Raw genomic sequence first — 19,881 nt, 5'->3', positions numbered from 1 at the left:
CTTCCTTAACCAGTTGGCAGGACCCACTTCTCCTGTGGGACTGGGAGTCAGAACCACTATGTGGCCCAGTGCACGGAGGAGCTTTGCGTTCCAGGATTGAGGACTCTGGGTTGTTGGCTGCTTATTTTTCTTTAGGGAAGTTTTCTTTGGTCGGCCCCCAAATATCTTAAACATCACAAAAACTGAAGGCCTCTTTCGTGCTGATGTCACTGCAGTTTTTCAGACAAGTTCATATCTGAAATTACTGGGTTGTTTTTGTTTTTTTTTTTAAGATTTTATTCATTTATTCATGAGAGAGAGACACACAGACACAGGCAGAGGGAGAAGCAGGCTCCATGCGGGGAGCCCAATGCGGCTCTCGATCCCAGAACTCGAGGATCAGGCCCTGAGCCGAAGGCAGGTGCCAAACCGCTGAGCCACCTAGGGATCCCTGAAATTACTCTTTATTCTAGAAGACTGCCTCCATTCTTGAACTCCTTAACATGTTCTCTTTTCCTCTCGCTTCCATGTTGGCCATGGAAGGGTCCAACCTGATGGCAGCAATCTGGTGGGAGCCTCTTGCCACTTTTGTCTGCAGGATGGAAAAATTGTTTCTGAGGGTTAACAGATTTGCTTTGGAGTGAGGCTGAGGGGACTTCGCTCTCCTGTCTCTTCTGACATCTGTCACATATATTCCAGGTAATTCAGACATCCTAGCTGATCTAAAAAACCAGGACAATGGAGCATCTTAGGGAAATGAACATCATCTCTGTGAAGAACGTTAGACCAGGACTACATACCAGATATTTTTTACTTTAAAAGTCAATGACAGCTGTGCTGTGAATGAAGATGGGCTTTTTTTCTCCCAGTGATTCATTATTCATTCCAAATACTCACTTTGTCATCCAGAGGAGCCATGTAAACATAAAAAGCCAGCCCAATAAGTTAGTCAGTATCCGGAGGAATATGTTTTCATTAACTGGACCTATCACTGATTCACATAAATCAATGAAGAGATGAAGTAATGCTGGGATAATCGATCAGCTGTAAACCTCTCTAGAACATAATTAACCTCTTACAAATGCCTCCAGGATGTGTTAAATTTGTAATCACAAGTGACAAAACTGTGTAGTAAACATTTGTCATTTGGGGTTGTCCAGCATCCAGACACTCTATGTTCTCTAGTGCAAGGTGGACAGAGGTCAGGATCAGTCTTCCTACTCTGGCAACTGGAGAGCAGCAGATAATCCAGCTTTGGACTCCATGGACCCATGTATAGGCATCTGACCGGGGCTCAGCCAATCAGAGGCCCTTTCCTGAGATTTTATTTATTTATTTTAAAGATTTTATTTATTTACTCATGAAAGACACAGGGAGAGAGAGAGAGACATAGGCAGAGGGAGAAGCAGGCTCCATGCAGGGAGCCTGATGAGGGACTCGATCCTGGGTCTCCAGGATCAGGCCCTGGGCCGAAGGCAGGCGCCAAATCACCGAGCCACCGGGGCTGCCCCTTTCCTGAGATTTTAGCCCTTCAGGGAGTGGTAACGAGGCCAGAGACAAAGATCATTCAGAGTGGCTGGATAGAATTAAGACTTCAGGAGATGGCGACAAGGGTCCAGGGCTGATGATGCCAGAGCCAGCATCCTACACTAATTGAACCTCTGGTAGGATCTTGACTGTGTCATGCACCCCTGAGTTCCTGTTTTCGTTCTAAGTGAGGGTTATTAGTTATTTGGGGGGAGGGGTGTTTCAGGGACACTCATTCTCTAGTGTCCCTGAAATTCTTTGAAATGCTTAGTATCTTTCCAATAAATGTCTTTTTTGTATGTTAGCCAATGTTAGTTTTATTATTAGTAAAAACACTGGCTGTTTCATACTCTATGTGAGAGTGAAACACTCTATGTGAGACATGCTATTATTCTGTACCTGGTCCAGTTCTAGACCAGGAAAAATTAATTCTAAAACTACAGTTACGGGAAAAAAATAAAATAAAAAAATAAAATAAAACTACAGTTACGGGCAGCCCCGGTGGCACAGCGGTTTAGCGCCACCTGCAGCCCAGGGTGTGATCCTGGAGACCCGGGATCGAGTCCCACATGAGAGCCTGCTTCTCCCTCTGCCTGTGTCTCTGCCTCTCTCTGTGTGTGTCTCTCATGAATAAATAAATAAATAAATCTTTTAAAAAAATAGATAAAATAAAACTACAGTTACTTTAAGGGTCCAACTGACAGGAAAGCATCAATTTTACAAAGAATGTTGAGTTGTAACATGTTTGTTCAGTGCACTTAATTGCTGCTCATTCTTTGAAAGGACAAAGGACCAATCAGAGACAGGCCATAGTCTCCAAGAGCCTGACAGAAAGGCAGTGGTATTTTAGAATTCAGAGAGACCTTTGAAACCATCTCATCCAAACCCCTCATTTTACAAATAAGAAAATTGAAATTCGGGCTGGCTAAATGATTTACCCCAAATTGCATAGCCAATTATGGAAGAGCAGGGATTGTAATCAGATGCTCACTCCCGGAGAATTGTTTTATTTGGCGGGAAAGACAGGCAGGGTGAAGAAGAGAGTGACAAATACAGGTATCTACTTTGCAGAACTGGGATTAAGAAGTGCCTGTTTGAAAAAAAAAAAAAAAGAAGAAGAAGTGCCTGTTTGGTTCCAAGGCTGGGGTAGCCACAGAATCCGACCATAGGGGCAGAGTGTTGCCACATGGAAAGGCTGGCTGGAGGTTGAGATGCTGCTGGAATGCAGGGTTGGCTAAGAAGAGATAGTCTCAAAGCTAGAGCCGAACTTGAATTTCTCTCATCCCTGAGATGTGTGGACAAGGAGCCTAAGTATGTAAGCACCACCACCCCTTTTTTTTAACTCTATAGGAACTTGTCACTTTTCTAAAACTCTCATGAATCCAGCTGTAACTCTTGCAACTTTGATTCTCCCTTTTTTTGGTCTGGATATTGACATGCGTAGTAGAATCTCATTGCAAATGGATTTCTCACCAGTCTGTGACAGTATCTAGTTGTTAGGTAGAATTATCCCTTCAATTTGAGGTATTTGCTTTACTTTGTTGGGCAGATATTAGTTATACGGACACACCTCTCCCCCCAAACAACTAATAAATCATTTAGAAGGATGGAAATTTTTTTTAAAGATTTTATTTTCATTATTCATGAGACACACACACACACACACACACACACACACACACCCAGAGAGAGAGAGAGAGAGAGAGAGAGAGAGAGGCAGAGACACAGGCAGAGGGAGAAGCAGGCTCCATGCAGGGAGTCTCATGTGGGACTTGATCCCGGGACTCCAGAATCACGCCCTGGGCCGAAGGCAGGCGCCAAACCGCTGAGCCACCCAGGGATCCCAGAAGGATGGAATTTGGCTCCTGTAGGCTTGAAAATCACCATTTAAAATAAACATGCTTTCTCAAGCATCACTACCATACAGCATGCTTTCATGTTACATTATTGACAGACTAGATGTTTCCAAAGTACTGATGTACTTCAGGATAAGTCATCTCTCCTGTATGCTGTTGCCACTTAGAATTGCTTTTTGTTTACTATTTTATACAAGTCCAATATGGATCTCTTTTTTTTTTTAAAGTCAGGTTCCTGGATGAGCAAAGGATCTGCAATGGAAAACAAAGAACTATCTGTAAACCAAGCTGGTGACTCTCTTGGGAATGGGAGTGTTCCAGAACAGAGAAGACTAGAGAAACCAGGCAATGGGACAAGCCTTAGTGGGAAAAGTCTAGCACATGTTATGTCAGGAAGGAGAGTTGAGATAAGAGCTGTTCTTGCAAGGTTGAGTTAATAGCTCCTACTTAAGTGTGTAGAAGGAAGAAAGACAACTAAGGAGTGATTGATCACCTGATTAATATACAATATTTAAAACATTTTTTTAGGGATCCCTGGGTGGCACAGCAGTTTGGCGCCTGCCTTTGGCCCAGGGCGCGATCCTGGAGACCCGGGATCGAATCCCACATCGGGCTCCCTGCATGGAGCCTGCTCCTCCCTCTGCCTGTGTCTCTGCCTCTCTCTCTCTCTCTCTCTCTCTCTCTGTGACTATCATAAAATTAAAAAACAAAACAAAACATTTTTTTAATTTTAAAATATTTGGAGAGCATTTTTACAATCTGAAATAGTATGATGAAAATAACTAATTGTTATATTCTGCATTGAAGTAATGTTTAGGTGATGCTAACTAATCGTGGTACAATAGGATTATTTGATGGTTTATGGACTTAAGGGTGTTCTATTTCTTTTTTTTAAAGATAGATTTATTTATTTATTTATTCATGATAGACAGAGAGAGAGAGAGGCAGAGACACAGGCAGAGGGAGAAGCAGGCTCCACGCGGAGCCCGACGCCGGACTCGATCCCGGGACTCCAGGATCGCGCCCTGGGCCAAAGGCAGGCACCAAACCACTGAGCCACCCAGGGATCCCAGGGTGTTCTGTTCTATTTCTTAAAGAATGAGGAGGTTAAGAACTAGAAAATTAATTGAGAATATCACTTTCAGTTTTGCTTCCAACTGAAAGGAAATAATTTTACTTATTTATTTTTTAAATAAATATTGAGTTGAGAGAGAGAGAGCATGAGCTGGAGGAGCAGAGGGAGAGGGAGAGAGAATCTCAGGCAGACTCCATGTTGAGCACAGAGCCTGATGCGGGGCTCATTCTCAGGTCTCAAAATCCTGAGATCATGACCTGACCCAAACCAAGAGTCAGTTGCGCAACCAACTGCACTACCTAGGCGCCCCTTAAAGGAAATCATTTTCAAGCATGAAATGTTAAAATGAGTTATGAGGCTTTCATACAAATGTCATAGAATCCATATCTTTGGGGGTCCCTGGGTGGCTTAGTGGTTTGGCACCTGCCTTGGGCCCAGGGTGCGATCCTGGAGTCCCGGGATTGAGTTCCACGTCAGGCTCCCGGCACGGAGCCTGCTTCTCCCTCCTCCTGTGTCTCTGCCTCTCTCTCTCTATGTCTATCATAAATAAATAAATCTTAAAAAAAATCCATATCTTCAAATTCTTTGGAGAAATATCTATGCGTCAAGGCTCCTTGGAAAAGAAAACTACCTTTCTTTTTGGTTAGAACTCCTTTCTAGTGGCTGAATTTTAAGTGTTCCTTGATCCCAATTAAGATTAATTGTGTTTGTGGGGTGCCTGGGTGGTACAGTCAGTTAAGCATCTGACTCTTGGTTTCAGCTCAGACGTGATCTCAGGATTATGAGATCGAGCCCTACATTGGGCTCCAAGCTCAGCATAGAGTCTGCTTAAGATTCTCTCTCCCTTTCCCTGCCTCTTTCACTTGTAAGATCTCTCTCTAAAATAAATAAATCTGGGCTGCCCCGGTGGCCCAGCATTCTGGCGCCACCTTCAGCTTGGGACGTGGTCCTGGAGACCAGGGATCAAGTCCCACATCAGGCTCCCTGCATGGAGCCTGCTTCTCCCTCTGCCTGTGTCTCTGCCTCTCACTCTTTCTGTGTCTGTCATGAATAAATAGATGAAATCTTTAATAAAATAAAAATCTAAAAAATAAATAAATCTTTTTTTTTAAAACCCCTCCCCCCCTGCTCTCTTTCTCTCTTTCCAAATAAATAAATCTTAAGAAAAAAAAAAAGAGGGATCCCTGGGTGGCGCAGCGGTTTGGCGCCTGCCTTTGGCCCAGGGCGCGATCCTGGAGACCCGGGATCGGATCCCACATCAGGCTCCCAGTGCATGGAGCCTGCTTCTCCCTCTGCCTGTGTCTCTGCCTCTCTCTCCTCTCTCTCTCTGTGTGACTCTCATAAATAAATTTAAAAAAAAAAAAGATTGATTATGTTTGTGACTAGGTAAGAGATCTCACCTAGGATATTACCAAAGCCATATTCTGTACAGTTTTCAAGATCTTATGCAAGGTAAAACAATGATTGAATTCTAATTTGAAAAGAACAAGAAGACATTTCCAGCATTTTAATAGATTCTGGTTTGCCATCTTGACCAGCATTCGATAATGAGTTAATCAGCGTGGATGGAGTTGCCACTGGGCGGGTCGCTTCTTGGAAACTGACTGGACACATTCCTTCCTCTGATTCCTAGCTTGCACTTTGTCCTCTTTCTGCCTCATTTTCTCCACTCCAAATTTTCTCAATCTTTTGGCTCTTTGGAAACCCAGATCACTTCCTCCATGGAGCCTTCACTGACCATCTCAACCACTATGGCATATCCCTTTTGTGAGGTCCTAAAATACTTGCAGGTAGCAGTCATTTGACCCTTGGTTTGTATGTGGACTACTCTTTATCTGCCTTCTTAGCAAAATGCTAATCTCTTTAATGTCCAGGGTCATATCTCCCATCTCTCAGTTGCCAACAGTGCCACCTCAGTACAGGTAATGAGCAGAGGATGCCTGAGGGACAGCCCCACTCAGCAGGGTGGCTCATTTTCAACTCTGTAGGAAGAGAAAACCAGCTTGCAGAGGAGAGGGCTGCCTTTTGTTTTCCAAATCCAAACTCAGCTTGAGGCTTATGTTGGGATTTCCAAAATACTCCCATAGTTTTATAATAAATACCTTGCTAGCTTAAGCTAGCATGAGAAGGGACCTAATAAAATGACGTAAAGTTCTAGAATGTGTTTGTAAAAGGCAATGTCTTCCTTCTCCGGTGATCGCTGATTTGAACAGGAAGCCTTGGGAGCCACTGGAATTGAATAAATGACTCAGAAAGCTTTTACTGAGAGTCTTGAATATAGGAGAAGATTCTAGGCATGTGAGTGTAGCAGATGCTTTCGGTGCTCATGTCACATCCTCTTGGGCCACCTCTAATTTTAGGCCCCAAAGACCTAATAGTGATGTTGAGAATGCACTCTAAAGAATTTTCATCCATTCCTGCTTTATTTTCTCATTTCCTCTTCCTAGGATCCAATCCCAAACTATCTATTTCCAAACCTTGTCTAGACTCTGCATTAGGGAGATCTTGAGCAAAGATAGGGATATATGTAGGATATGATATTTGCCCATTGACATCTTATAAATTTAGATGGAGTATTTGGACACATATTCTTGGAAACAATAACATGAAAATAAAAGGCAGATCAATTGAATGACCACAACTAGAACAACTAGTCCATTAGGATTGATACAGATTTTTATTATATTTTAGTAATAATTCTTCCAGCTGTGGTAGCTCTAACTAGTTCTTTAGTTCTTTAGTTCTTCCAGAATTATTATTTCTTTTGATATTTTATTAATCTCATATCTTACTAAAGTGTTCTGTTCTTAGCTAAGTATAAAGAGGTGGGAATCGGTACATTTTGTACCATATCCTTAGTGATCTGTAATTATATCCTGTCATTCAAATGCTATTCTATTCAACTTTACAGAGCTTAAACATCCTTAACATTTTACTTCTTCTAATACTAAATGGAACACTTAGGTGTTCACAAAATTATCTTGGAACATGTCATGAGAATAAACAAAATGAATTGAAGTTATCATTTTGTACTTGAGGCCAATTATTTTAAAGGAAAAAGAAAAGGAGCTTAATTTTTCACCACAAAATGAATTAACAGTATTTTAAAAATTGGAGGGTGAATAAATACATCATCAATAGAAACATACCATTAAAAACTTGTTATTGGGGGAATCCCTGGGTGGCTCAGCAGTTTAGCGCCTACCTTCGCCCGGGGCCTGATCCTGGAGACCCGGGATCGAGTCCCACGTCGCGCTCCCTGCATGGAGCCTGCTTCTCCCTCTGCCTCTGTCTCTGCCTCTCTCTCTCTGTCTCTCATGAATAAATGAATAAAATATTTTTAAAAAATAAATAAAACTTGTCGTTTTGGAAATTTTTATAATTGGTTCTATTATAGCTTTTCTACACAATTGAAGCACTCAAAAATTTTTGTATTAAATCCTTTATTGAGCCAATTTTGGAACTTGAAGAAGTCATCATGAGAAATTTGTTCATCACATATAGTATTCCAGGGTTATAGGCCTTCACTATCCACTAGACAGAGTTCTAAGGGAAGGCTGTTTTCCTGTTCCCTTTTTTGTGTCATCTATATCTTCTAGTCTCTTTTAGATCAGGGAATCCTGGTTGTCATGTTTACAAAGGAAGTTGCTATAAAATTTCTTAAAATACCAAGCTTTTAAAATGTTTTAATGATTTTTTTAAGCTTTGTTTTAAGAGACATATGTACCATGAAAGCAAGGCATTGCTTGGATTTGCTTTTCATGGGATTCCTGGGTGGCTCAGTGGTTGAGCGCCTGCCTTTGGCTCAGGCCATGATCCCGGAGACCCAGGATCGAGTCCCACATCAAGCTCCCTGCATGGAGCCTGCTTCTCCCTCTGCCTGTGTGTGTGTGTCTCTCTCTCTCTCTCTCTCTCGCTCTCGCTCTTGCTCTCGCTCATAAATAAATAAATAAAATCTTTTTTAAAAATGTAAAAAAAGGATTTGCTTTTCAGAGTCTGGGTAAGAGCTTTCTTCACTCTCACATTTTTATTTTTATTTTCTTCCAAGTCTTATGATAATAAGAATTTACCTTCAGAGATGATGGTGGACCTTAGTGTGGGTCTTACATTTATTTTTGCTTTGTTTCTTTTTTTTTTTTATTTTTTTATTTATTTATTTTTTTTTTATTAAATCTTTTTTTTTTTAATTTTTATTTATTTATGATAGTCACAGAGAGAGAGAGAGGCAGAGACATAGGCAGAGGGAGAAGCAGGCTCCATGCACCGGGAGCCTGATGTGGGATTCGATCCCGGGTCTCCAGGATCGCGCCCTGGGCCAAAGGCAGGCGCCAAACCGCTGCGCCACCCAGGGATCCCTCTTTTTTTTTTTTTTTAAAGGACTTTTTCTTTTCTTTTCTTTTTTAAGATTTTATTTATTTATCATAGAGACACAGAGAGAGAGAGAGGCAGAGGGTCTCCAGGATCATGCCCTGGGCCGAAGGCGGCGCTAAACCACTGTGCCACCAGGGCTGCCCTTTTTGCTTTGTTTCAATGTATTTTTACTATGAATACTCCTGTCCTTCAATCCTCGAAAGTTTTTCTTTTATTATTTCTTTGATCCTTTGTTTCCATTTTCTCTATTCTGTTTTTTTGCATCTTGTACTTTTAGCATCTCAATCCCCTTGGATTACTGATGTATATAATTTCTCTCCTCTTAGGCATCTTTTTGTCTTTCATACTTTGGGGAGGATTTTCTCAGATTTATCTTTCAACTTCATAAGATATTTTTTCATTACTAATTAAAAATTTTTATTTATTAATTTTTAACAATGGAATTTACTGAAAATATCAAAAGAAAGCACTTCATATACACAGTTGCCAGCAGAACCAGGCAGCTCAGTAGTATAATAAAAGGTGGCTAATCAGGCAGTCTATTGATTGGAGTATGCTGCTAAGGATGGCTTAAGCATACCCGTGATACATTGATCATTGATTTTTTTAAAAAGATTTTATTTATTCACAAGAGACACACAGAGAGAGGCAGAGGTGCAGACAGAGGGAGAAGCAGACTCCCTGCAGGGAGCCCGAAGTGGGACTGGATTCTGGGACCCTGGGATCACACCCTGAGCCAAAGGCAGACGCCCGACTGACGAGACACCCAGGCATCCCGATGTTTTTTTCTTTTCTTTTTTTTTTTTTTTTATGAGAACTAACATCATATACTTTAATTTCCAAGAACTCTTTTTTGGCACCTGAATGTTTTTTTCCTACAGCCTCATGCCTTTGTTTCATTATCTTGTTTATTACATTATCTAAGACTATTAGTAAGATCATTTTGAAATTCTCTACTTTTCATTTTCTCTGAGTTCCTATTTTCCATATCACATTCTCCCAGTTTTAAGTCTAGTGGAAGAGAGTCTTTAAAAATGTAAGCAGAATTCCCAGGGTTTGATTCCATGGCTTCTGATTGGCTCAGCTTGGGTTATGTGTTCATTTTTGAACCAGTGACTGTGTAGGGAGAAGCAGTATTCACAGTTGGTTGGGTGTGGATCAAAGTTCTTCCTCTAGTGCTACACAGAGTCAGCTCTACCAGAACTGAAAGTGTGAGAAGAATCAGTCTTCAAAGAAAACGAGGATGCTATGACTAGGAAAAGATCCAAGAGATATTAGATGGCTGAAAAATAATAAATATGCTCACTAAAGTGCCTGGCACAGCAGTTCCTCTGCAACAACCTGGCCCAGAACTCAAAAAGCCAGTGTCTGAACTCCTGCAGTGACCAGTTACTCACAATGTCAAGGAACCCAGTTAATATCCAGAGAACACTACTTTTTAACAAATCTTACATTGTGCCAAAGTCTAGTTTGCTCCAACTATCTTCTATGATCTCTGTCCTTGGGAGGGCCTTTCAGTATGTGAAGGCAGCACTCGTTTCCAGGTCCTTCTTTTCAGACTCAGCATCTCCTGTTGCTATAGCTGTTCCTAACCTGACAGCATTTTGAGCCTTTTATCTATCTTCAATCCTTTTTTACTCTAGGTTTATGCATTTTTTAAAGATTATTTATTTATTTATTCATGAGAGACACAGAGAGAGGCAGAGACACAGGCAGAAGGAGAAGCAGGCTCCAGGCAGGGAGCCCCACATGGGACTCGATCCTGGGACCCCAGGATCCCACCCTGAGCCGAAGGCAGACGCCAATCGCAGAGCCACCCAGGGGTCCCAGGTTTATGCCTTGGTGTAGCACAAGCAGCCAAGATTATAGAGTACCATCGTGGAGTACAGTTGATTCAAATTGGTTTCTAATGTAGTCTAAGGATATGTAAATAACTGACTCAATATGTAATGAACCACTACTACAATAATTCCTAAACCTTGTTGTGCAACAGAACCACTAACAAAACCTAAAAATCCAAATTTGTGCAGCGGTCCCAGAGCAGCGGAGCTCGCTGGCTCTCACCAGCCCACGGGGCTGTCCCCAGCCAGGGCCTCACCAACATAGTCATTCATTGTGGCGCTCCAGGCCACAAATGTTGGTATCTTGTTGGGTTTTTTATAATAATATTTGGGCCTTTATTTGTTTTTAAGATTTTATTTATTTATTTGAGAGAGAGTGAGAGAGTGAGAGAGGCAGAGCATGGGTGGGGAGAGGCAGAGGGAGAGGGAGAGGGAGACCCCCTGGAGAGCAGGGAGCCAGATGAGGCTGGACCTCCAGGACGCTAGGATCATAACCTCAGCCCCCCGCAGATGCTTAACCTACTGACCTGCCCCTTCGTCTTAAGCTCAAGAAGAAGTTAGAAGATGAGTCCCCTGGATGCTTGGACATCTGAGGCAAGAGGACTCCTCAGGCCACCAGCCTCTCTGAAGTGATGGTAGCAGGGATGTTGGTTCACTCCAAGAACACAGGTGATGGCTACATGGACATGGAGAGCAAGCTTCTGAAGCTGGTGGCTGAAATCAAGGCCACCTTGGCTCAGGCCTAATGTGCCCTGAAGGCAGAGTCCTGTGACCTTGGCCCAGCCCTTTGTGGCAGATGCTTCAGGACAGGAAGGACTGAAATGTCTTATAGATACCTCAGTTTTCCCTGATATCCCCGTGGCCACTGGGTGGAGGCAGACACTGATGCCCCTGGTACCCGTGTGCATGCACACACCTGTGTGTGTGCGTGTGTGTGTGTGTGTGTGTGTCCCCGTCCCCTGGAGTATATCTCTGCACCCTGCCTGCATTACTCTTTCCTCTCCCCCACTTTTCCCCATGTCCCTGTATCCTCCAGCCCTGTGCTACTTGGGCATCTGGGGTGGTGGGGTTTGGGGCTTCCTTCTCATGGGATGGCTGGGAGGGGCATCTGGGTGAGGGAGTTGCAGATCTTGGCAATGTTGGCAACCATTCACTATTCAATAAACATTGGAAGGATTCAACAAGGGAGGAAGGGAGGCAAGGAGGAAAGGAAGTTAAAATTCCTGATACCCAGGTCACACACCAGACCATAATTGGGCTCTCTGGGATGAGGGCGTGAGAACTCAGGCACCAGCACTTTAAGCTCCCCAGGTGATTCTAATGTGCAGCTAGGGGCAGCCCCAGTGGCGCAGTGGTTTGGCGCCGCCTGCAGCCAGAGGTGTGATCCTGGAGACCGGGGATCGAGTCCCATGTCTGGCTCCCTGCGTGGAGCCTGCTTCTGCCTGTGTCTCTGCCCCTCTGTGTGTGTGTGTGTGTCTCTATGAATAAATAAATAAATAAAATCTTAAAAAAAATAATGTGCAGCTAGCGTGGAAAACCCCACTGCTCTACTATGTAACAGACTTCCTTAAAAATATAATCTCAGTGCTTACAGTTTTCCTTAATGTATTTTTTTTTCAGAAAAAAAATGAATTTGAAGCATATTTGCATCATTTGTATCTGGCTAACCCTATTTATTTTCTGTATAGACTATTTGTCAAGTCACATCAGGGAAACAAGAGGCAAGATAGCCATTCAGTCATGTGTATTGATTGAGGTTTCTGAAAAATGTGATTATATTAATACTAGTTAAAACCTTACTTTTATGTAATTTTCTCAGTTTGCTTAATAGCTCCTGGAGGATAGTGTCTGAGTTTATTTAATTGACCTCACACAGCATCAAGAGTAACATTATGTTCTGGTTTTTGAAATTATTTTGAAGAGCTTTTGAAATTATTTACAACCCCAAAAATGTAGTCTTTTAGGACTATGAATTAGAAGCCATCTGTGAAGCTGTTGAGTTTTATAAAAAAGCCTTCTTTTAGACTGACATTTATCTTGTGGCAGTAGAAAATAATTCTGAAACATTTGCAGAACAAAGGTTAAGGCCAAACCTACTCAGTGTGATGTTTATAAATCTAAGTCTGCACAAAAAAGGGGGGTAGATTTATTATTTATGTTTTAACTATAGTGTCTGTTTTGTGTTTTAAAATCTCATATTAAATAAAGCAGATTAACTTAGGAAAAAGGGAAAGGGGGGAGGTTGAGAATGTTGAGAATAAGGGAGAGAGAAAATCTAGTGAATCTTTACTGTCTCCTGACATTTCATGAATTTAGAATATTTTTGCTAATTTTTATTTTGAATATTTTCAAACATGTAGAAAAGCTGAAAAGAATATTGCAGTGAAATCTGTATATCCTTATGGATCTCCAATGCCTGAAAACTGGGAGAGCTGATATTATGTATGGTCCTTGTTCAAAAGCCAGCATGCATGAGATCCAGGAAGAACCAGTATTTCAGTTCAAGTCTAAAAGCAGCAACAACCTGATATCCTACTTTGAAGGCAGTCAGGCAGGAACAATTTTCTCGTAACCTGGGGCAATATCAACCTTACATTCTATTAGGCCTTCAACTGATTGGATGAGACCCACCCACTTGAGGGGGTAAACCGTCTACCTGTTCAAATGTGGGTTTGTTGTTTTTTAAGATTTTACTTATTTATTGATGAGAGACATGGAGAGAGAGAGAGAGGCAGAGACACAGGCAAAGGGAGAAGCAGGCTCCATGCAGGGAGCCCGATGCGGGACTCGATCCTGGATCTCCAGGATCACACCTTGGGCCGAAGGCAGGGGCTAAACTGCTGAGCCACCCAGGGATTCCCTAAATGTTAATGTCATCCAAAAACACCCTCACAGAAATATCCAGAATAATGTTTGATCAAATATATGTGAGCACCTCGTGGCCCAGTTGACACACACACAGTTATTAATTGTATTAGTTCTCTATTGCTGCACAAAAGCATTGTCATAAACTTGCAGCCTAAAGCAATACAAATTTGTTATTTCACAATTTCTGTGAGCCAGGATCTTGGGCATGGCTTAGCTGGGTCCTGTTCCTAGGGTTTCACAGGGCTGCACAGGGTGTTCACTATGGCTTTGGTCTCACCTGAGATTTGACTGGGAAAGGATCTAAGTTCACTCAGGTTGTTGGCGGACTTCAGTTCTTTGAGGGCTTTGATTTCTTGCTGGCTGTCAGCTGGAAGCCAACCTTAGCTCCCAGAGGTCACTACAGTTCCTTTGAGATCCCTGACATGACCAGCTACTTCCTCAAAGATAGCAAGGGATTGGGGGACTCCATTCAGATAGAAGCCACAGTCTCATGTAATTTAATTACATAATCATGTGCATAAAAATTTACATCCTGGCCCCCTCACCATATTTTATTGTCTAGAAGCAAGTCATAGGTCCTGCTCTCACTCAAGGATAAATCACATAGAGCATGAACACCATGAGGCAAGGATCATGGAAGCCCTTTTAAGCCTGTGCACAATTCTGTTTAGATTTAAGAATTGTTAACATTTTGCCATATCTGCCTTCTCTGTGTCTCTCTTTTTTTTAAGGTTTTATTTATTCATGAGAGATACTCAGAGAGAGGCAGAGACACAGGCAGAGGGAGAAGCAGGCTCCATGCAGCGAGCCCGACGTGGGACTCGATCCTGGGACCCTGGGGTCATGCCCTGAGCCAAAGGCAGATGCTCAACCGCTGAGCCACTCAGGCATCCCTCTTCTCTCTGTCTCTGCACACACACACACACACACGCACACACACGCACACGTACACATTTTTTAACTATTTAAAAATCCTTGTCATGGTTAACATTACCCTCAATACTCATTTATTTCCTAAGAATAGTGCATTTCTACATAACTATGATATTATTTTCAAGAAAATTAACAACTACTTTCAAGGAAATTAACAATTCCATTCAGTCATTTAATATTCAGATCAGGTTCAAATTTGCCCAAACATACAGTTTATAAATCTTTGAAAACCAAGATTCAGGGACACCTGGGTGGCTCAGCAGTTGAGCATCTGTCTTCAGCCTAGGGTGTGATCCTGGAGTCCCGGGATCAAGACCCACATGGGCTCCCTGCATGGAGCCTGCTTCTCTCTCTGCCTATGTCTCTGCCTCTTTCTCTCTGTGTCTCCCATGTATAAATAAATAAATAAAAATCTTAAAAAAAAAAAAAAAGAAATGGAAATCTTAAAAAAAAACAAGAAAACTAAGATTTAGTCAGGTTTCACGCGTTACATTTGGTTATGTCGTTTTAGTTTCTAACTCAGTTATACCACGAAGTTAAAAAATTTGGGGGGCACCTAGGTGGCTCAGTTGGTTAAGTGTCTGCCTTCAGCTCAGGTCATGATCCCAGGGTCCTGAGATTGAGCCCTGTGTAGGCCTCTTGCTCAATAGGAGGTCTGCTTTTTTATTTCTCTCTCCTTCTGCCCTTCCCCACAACACATTCTCTCTCTCTCTTTCTCTGTCTCAAATAGATTAATAAAATCTTAAAACTTTTTTGGATTATATTGTACCTACAGAAAAGTACGAAAATTGGAAATTGGAAATTGTAGCCAGCATTATAAGGAAGAAAAAGAAATAATAGGTCTAAAGATTTATTTTTTTTTAATTTTTAAAATTTATTTATTCATGAGAGACACACACAGAGAGCTGCAGAGACACAGGCAGAGGGAGAAGCAGGCTCCATTCAGGGAGCCTGATGTGGGACTCAATCCCGGGTCTCCAGGATCAGGCCCTGGGCTGAAGGCGGTGCTAAACCACTGAGCCACCTGGGCTGCCCTAGATCTAAAGATTGTAATGGAAGAAAGAAAGCTGTCTTTATAAATGACATGATTATATATCTATCAAGAAAACCCCAAACAATCTATAAACCATTACAATAAAAAAATTCAGCAAGATCTCTTGATGTAAGTTCATTGTGCAGAAATCATTTCTATTAACAACAGAAAATGAAAGTAAAATGTAAGAAATATCAATTGTAATACCATGCATGAAAAAGCAGCAAATTCCCAGAAATAAACCAGACAAAAGATGTGTAAGAACTCTCCTCTACACTGAAAATTAAAAATGCTGATGAGAAATAAATAAATGGAAAGATGTTATCTCTCAAAAATTAATCTTCAGATTCATAATAATTCCAATCAACATCCCAGCAGGTATTTTTGTGGAAATTGGCAAGGTGATTCTAAAATTTATGTGGAACTGCAAACCGTAGGCAAGGCAATATTGAATAATAACAAATTTAAAGGATTTATACTGTAAGATTTCAAGACTTACAATAAAGCTAGAATAATCAAGATGGTATGGTATTAGCTTAAGGAAAGACAAGTAGATCAATGGAATAGAAGGGTCTAGAAATATATGTAAGCATATATTGTCCCTTGATAATGATAAATCACCACTGCAGTTTCAGTAAGGGAAAGTATAACTTTTCCTAGACGGCCTTGGAGGAATGGGATATTTATGTAGAAGAAAAAAAGGAAACTTGATCCCATATCATGTCATATACAAAAATTAATTTCAGGTGGATCATAGACCTGGAGGTGTGGAGTGCAAACATAAAATCTCTAAAAGACAACAGAGGAAAGAGTCTTCCTGAATGTAGAGATGCTAACAGTTCTGAAACAGTAAACTGTTAGTCATAAAAGAAAAAAAAAAAACCCTGATAATTGAACTTCATTAAAATAAAGAATGTCTATTCATGAGAAGACACAATTAAGAAAGTAAAAGAAAGCCACAGATTGAGAAGATAGCTTCACTGCTTACAGCTGACTTATATCCAGAATATATGGAACTACAAATCACCAAAAATAAACAAAAAATACATACAACTAAAGCTTAAAAAATGAGCAAAAGCATTAATAATCATTTTATAAAAATATGATTCCCAAATGACTGATAAACATATGGAAAGGAAGTCAACATCATCATCATTGGTTATAAGAGAAATACAAATTAAAACCATAATGAAATACCATCACACACTCATCAAAATAGCTAAAATTAAAAAGATGACAAATCCAAGAATTGATGAGATTCTGGAAATAGTGTATGCTGCATATATTGCTGGTGAGAATAAAGTTGGTACAACCATTTTGGAAAACTCTTTGGTGCTCTCTAATGAAGCTCAGTGTATGCCGGCCCAATGACTCAGCAAGTCTACTGTAGAGTGTGTGTGCCCACCAAAGTTATGCACGGGAATCATTCATAATGCCACGCTAGAAACAACCCAAATCTCCGCTGACAGGAGAATAGAAAAGATAATGTGCTGTGTCCATACAATGTCCTACTCTACAGTTAAAAAACCGCTATTGATACATGCAGCAATAAAGATGAATGTCACAGCCATTATGCTGAGCAAAAAGAGGTCAGACACCAAGCAAATCAGACACAGAAGTCAGAAGAATTCACAGGAAAGATTAATCAAATGAAATGGGAGTTAGAACCGTGTGTGTGTGTGTGGTGTAGACTGGGAAGGGTTATCATGGAACTTTCTGAGGTGTTGCATATGTCTTATATCTTGATGTGGGTGGTGGTTACAGGCTGCATGTACGTCTAAATGGGTCTAAAAACCCATCCCATGGGGATCCCTGGGTGGCTCAGCGGTTTGGCACCTGCCTTTGGCCCAGGGCGTGATCCTGGAGTCCCGGGATCGAGTCCCATGTCGGGCTCCCTGCATGGAGCCTGCTTCTCCCTCTGCCTGTGTCTCTGCCTCTCTCTCTCTCTCTCTATGTCTATCATGAATGAATAAATAAAATCTTAAAAAAAAAAAAACCCATCCCATGGCATACAGTAAGATTATTGCACTTTACCCATGTCACCTCCTTTGTGAGGTGGGCCGCCCTCCTGATTCCTTCCTTCTTGCACCTTCTCTCCAAGACCAGGGCCTTCCTCCCTGCTTGGAGCCCTCGGGGGTGTTCTCAGTCTCCATCACTTACCTTTCTCACTTCTGTCTTCAGCCTCTGATCCATTGGTGTCTCACCTTAGAGCTAGCCCGTAAGTACGTGTTTTCCTCCCTCTGAAGTCCTTCTTTAGGACAGAGGTTTCCCAGTGCAGTTTCTTGCGTCCACAGTGGGGACAGCAGAGCAGTAGGATTGGGGACCGGGTCAGAGCTTCATGGAGCCCATGACTGAGTCTTTCAGAGAACACCCATCCACCCTAGTGCACTCCCCCGGACCCCCCAAACTTTGAGTCTGCAGAGTATCCTTATCCTGTGCCAAATCAAATTCTTCGTGAAATCAGAGTACCACTAAACTTTGGCAGGAAATAATGATTTATTCTGTCTCTGTCTTTAACTCCTAAGTGGCAGGACAGGAGTGAGCAGCTCGTCTTAGGGAGAGTGGGCTTTCTTCGAATTACAGTGGGTCTCCCTTCACTGTCCTCACTCTGCAGACATATGTCCACCTGTGGTCCCTAACCATTCACTCTCACACTGCACCTCCTCTGGACCCGTCATGTCCGATGCTTCCACGTTTCAATGTCTCCATGTCTAGACCTCCATCGGCCTCCAGTGTTGAGCAACAGGCCTTTAGACTGTAGAGCCACCGACCAGCCCTGCACAGTCCAGAGGTGCTTCAAACCCCACCTGCCCAAATTAGCATTTCCCTGCTTGCTTCCTTTCTGAACCCCCTCTCTGGGCTTTGGCACCCCTCTCTCTCTAGTGTCTCAGGCTTGAAACATGGGAGTGATCTTCTCATCCTTTCTCTTCGTACTTCCAAGAGTATTGATTGATCAACTGACAAAGCAATCACCAAGCCCTGTCAATTCTACATTCTAGAATTCTCTGTAGATGCTCCCCTACTCTCCTACCCACCATTGCCTCATCAGTTCAGGTCTTTGAAATCCCTTCTTGAGACTTTTATCTGTGTCTCTACTGCCTCCAGACCTACTCTGTCCTCTTTCATGCTCGCTGTAAAAAGTTAACATGAGGTGATTCAGATTAATTACAGAGATTAATCCACTACTTTAAATTCTTTCATGACTTCTCATAGGGCATGAGGTCAAATTAAACTACTTAGCAAGGCATCCAAGATTTTTTATGATAATTTGGCCTCTTGCCATACTTCGTAAACTTTGTGTTCTAGCACTTAGAGCGTGTTTCTATTTTTTTGGAACTCTCCATAGTCTCTAAGACTTCTTTACTTTGCCTATCATTTTCTTTGGTTGTTGGACTATCCATAGTCATTCTTCACCCAAGACCCTCTCCACTGGTTGAATATTTGACAAACTCCTTTTCATCTTTTAAATCTCAGCTCAAAGTGTTACCTCCTCTGAGAAGCCTCCTTTGACTTTCTCAGCCAAGCTGAGGTTTCCTTTCCCACATCCCCTACTCTACCTGCTAATTTGTGCTTTTGTACCATCACTGTTGGCTTTGCAAAGGAACCATGAGCTCCTGGAGATCAGAAACCATGTATAATTTATCTTTGGACTCCAAGTGCCAATGTGACTTATGGAGATGCTTAAGAAATTTTGGGGGTGCCTGGGTTGCTTAGTGGTTGAGGCAGCCAGCTTCTCCCTCTGCCTGTATCTCTGCTCTCTCTGTGTCTCTCATGAATAAATAAACAAAATCTTAAAAAAGTAGAATTTTTAATGAATGAAAAAATGAAGGAAGGAATCTTAAAACTGGATCTGCAGTGGGGTTGCAGTGGGAGGGTGTGGGCTGTGTTTTCACAGATACACTCTTGTTTGATCCTGGACCGTAAACTCCATGTGGGCAGATGTGCATCAGTTTTGTTCACGCCTATATTCCCGTTGCTGAGTGCAGTCCCTGGAAAGTGCTCAACAGAAGTGCTTTATATAGAAGCTCAATGATTTCTGAGTGCACGAGTGGGCTGGGACAGGCGCTAGCTACCATCATAAGGCAGTGGAAGAACCGAGGTCCTGGGGAGGGTGAGTAACTTGTGCAAGTGTTGGACAAGCCAAGCTTCAGAGTGCCTGGTCTCCTGTACCCCATTTAGAAAGGAGGGGAAGTAGGCTGCTCCATGCACTTGGATGACCAGGGGAGGGCCTTTGTCCCCAAGCAGCCAATCCTGATTGGGCTATTATAAGGCCTGACTGTAAGAGATGAGGGGGGACAATCATATTACCCCTTCAGAATTTGAATTAAGAAACAGAAGAGGGATGCCTTGCAGCCTCAGTGGGAGGAGCATACAACTCTTGATCTTGGGGTTGTGAGT

At 42.1% G+C, this 19,881-nt stretch overlaps 1 protein-coding gene across 1 annotated transcript in view; it reads right to left on the bottom strand.

Annotated features, from left to right (window-relative positions):
- Nucleotides 1-19,881, bottom strand: part of DHFR (dihydrofolate reductase) — a 62,928-nt gene that overhangs the window by 7,886 nt on the left and 35,161 nt on the right. The window lies entirely within an intron of this gene.

This window comes from Canis lupus, chromosome 3, assembly GCF_003254725.2.
Source record: "Canis lupus dingo isolate Sandy chromosome 3, ASM325472v2, whole genome shotgun sequence".
Classification (NCBI taxonomy): Eukaryota; Metazoa; Chordata; class Mammalia; order Carnivora; family Canidae; genus Canis; species Canis lupus.
This window is presented reverse-complemented; position numbering and strand designations above follow the sequence as displayed.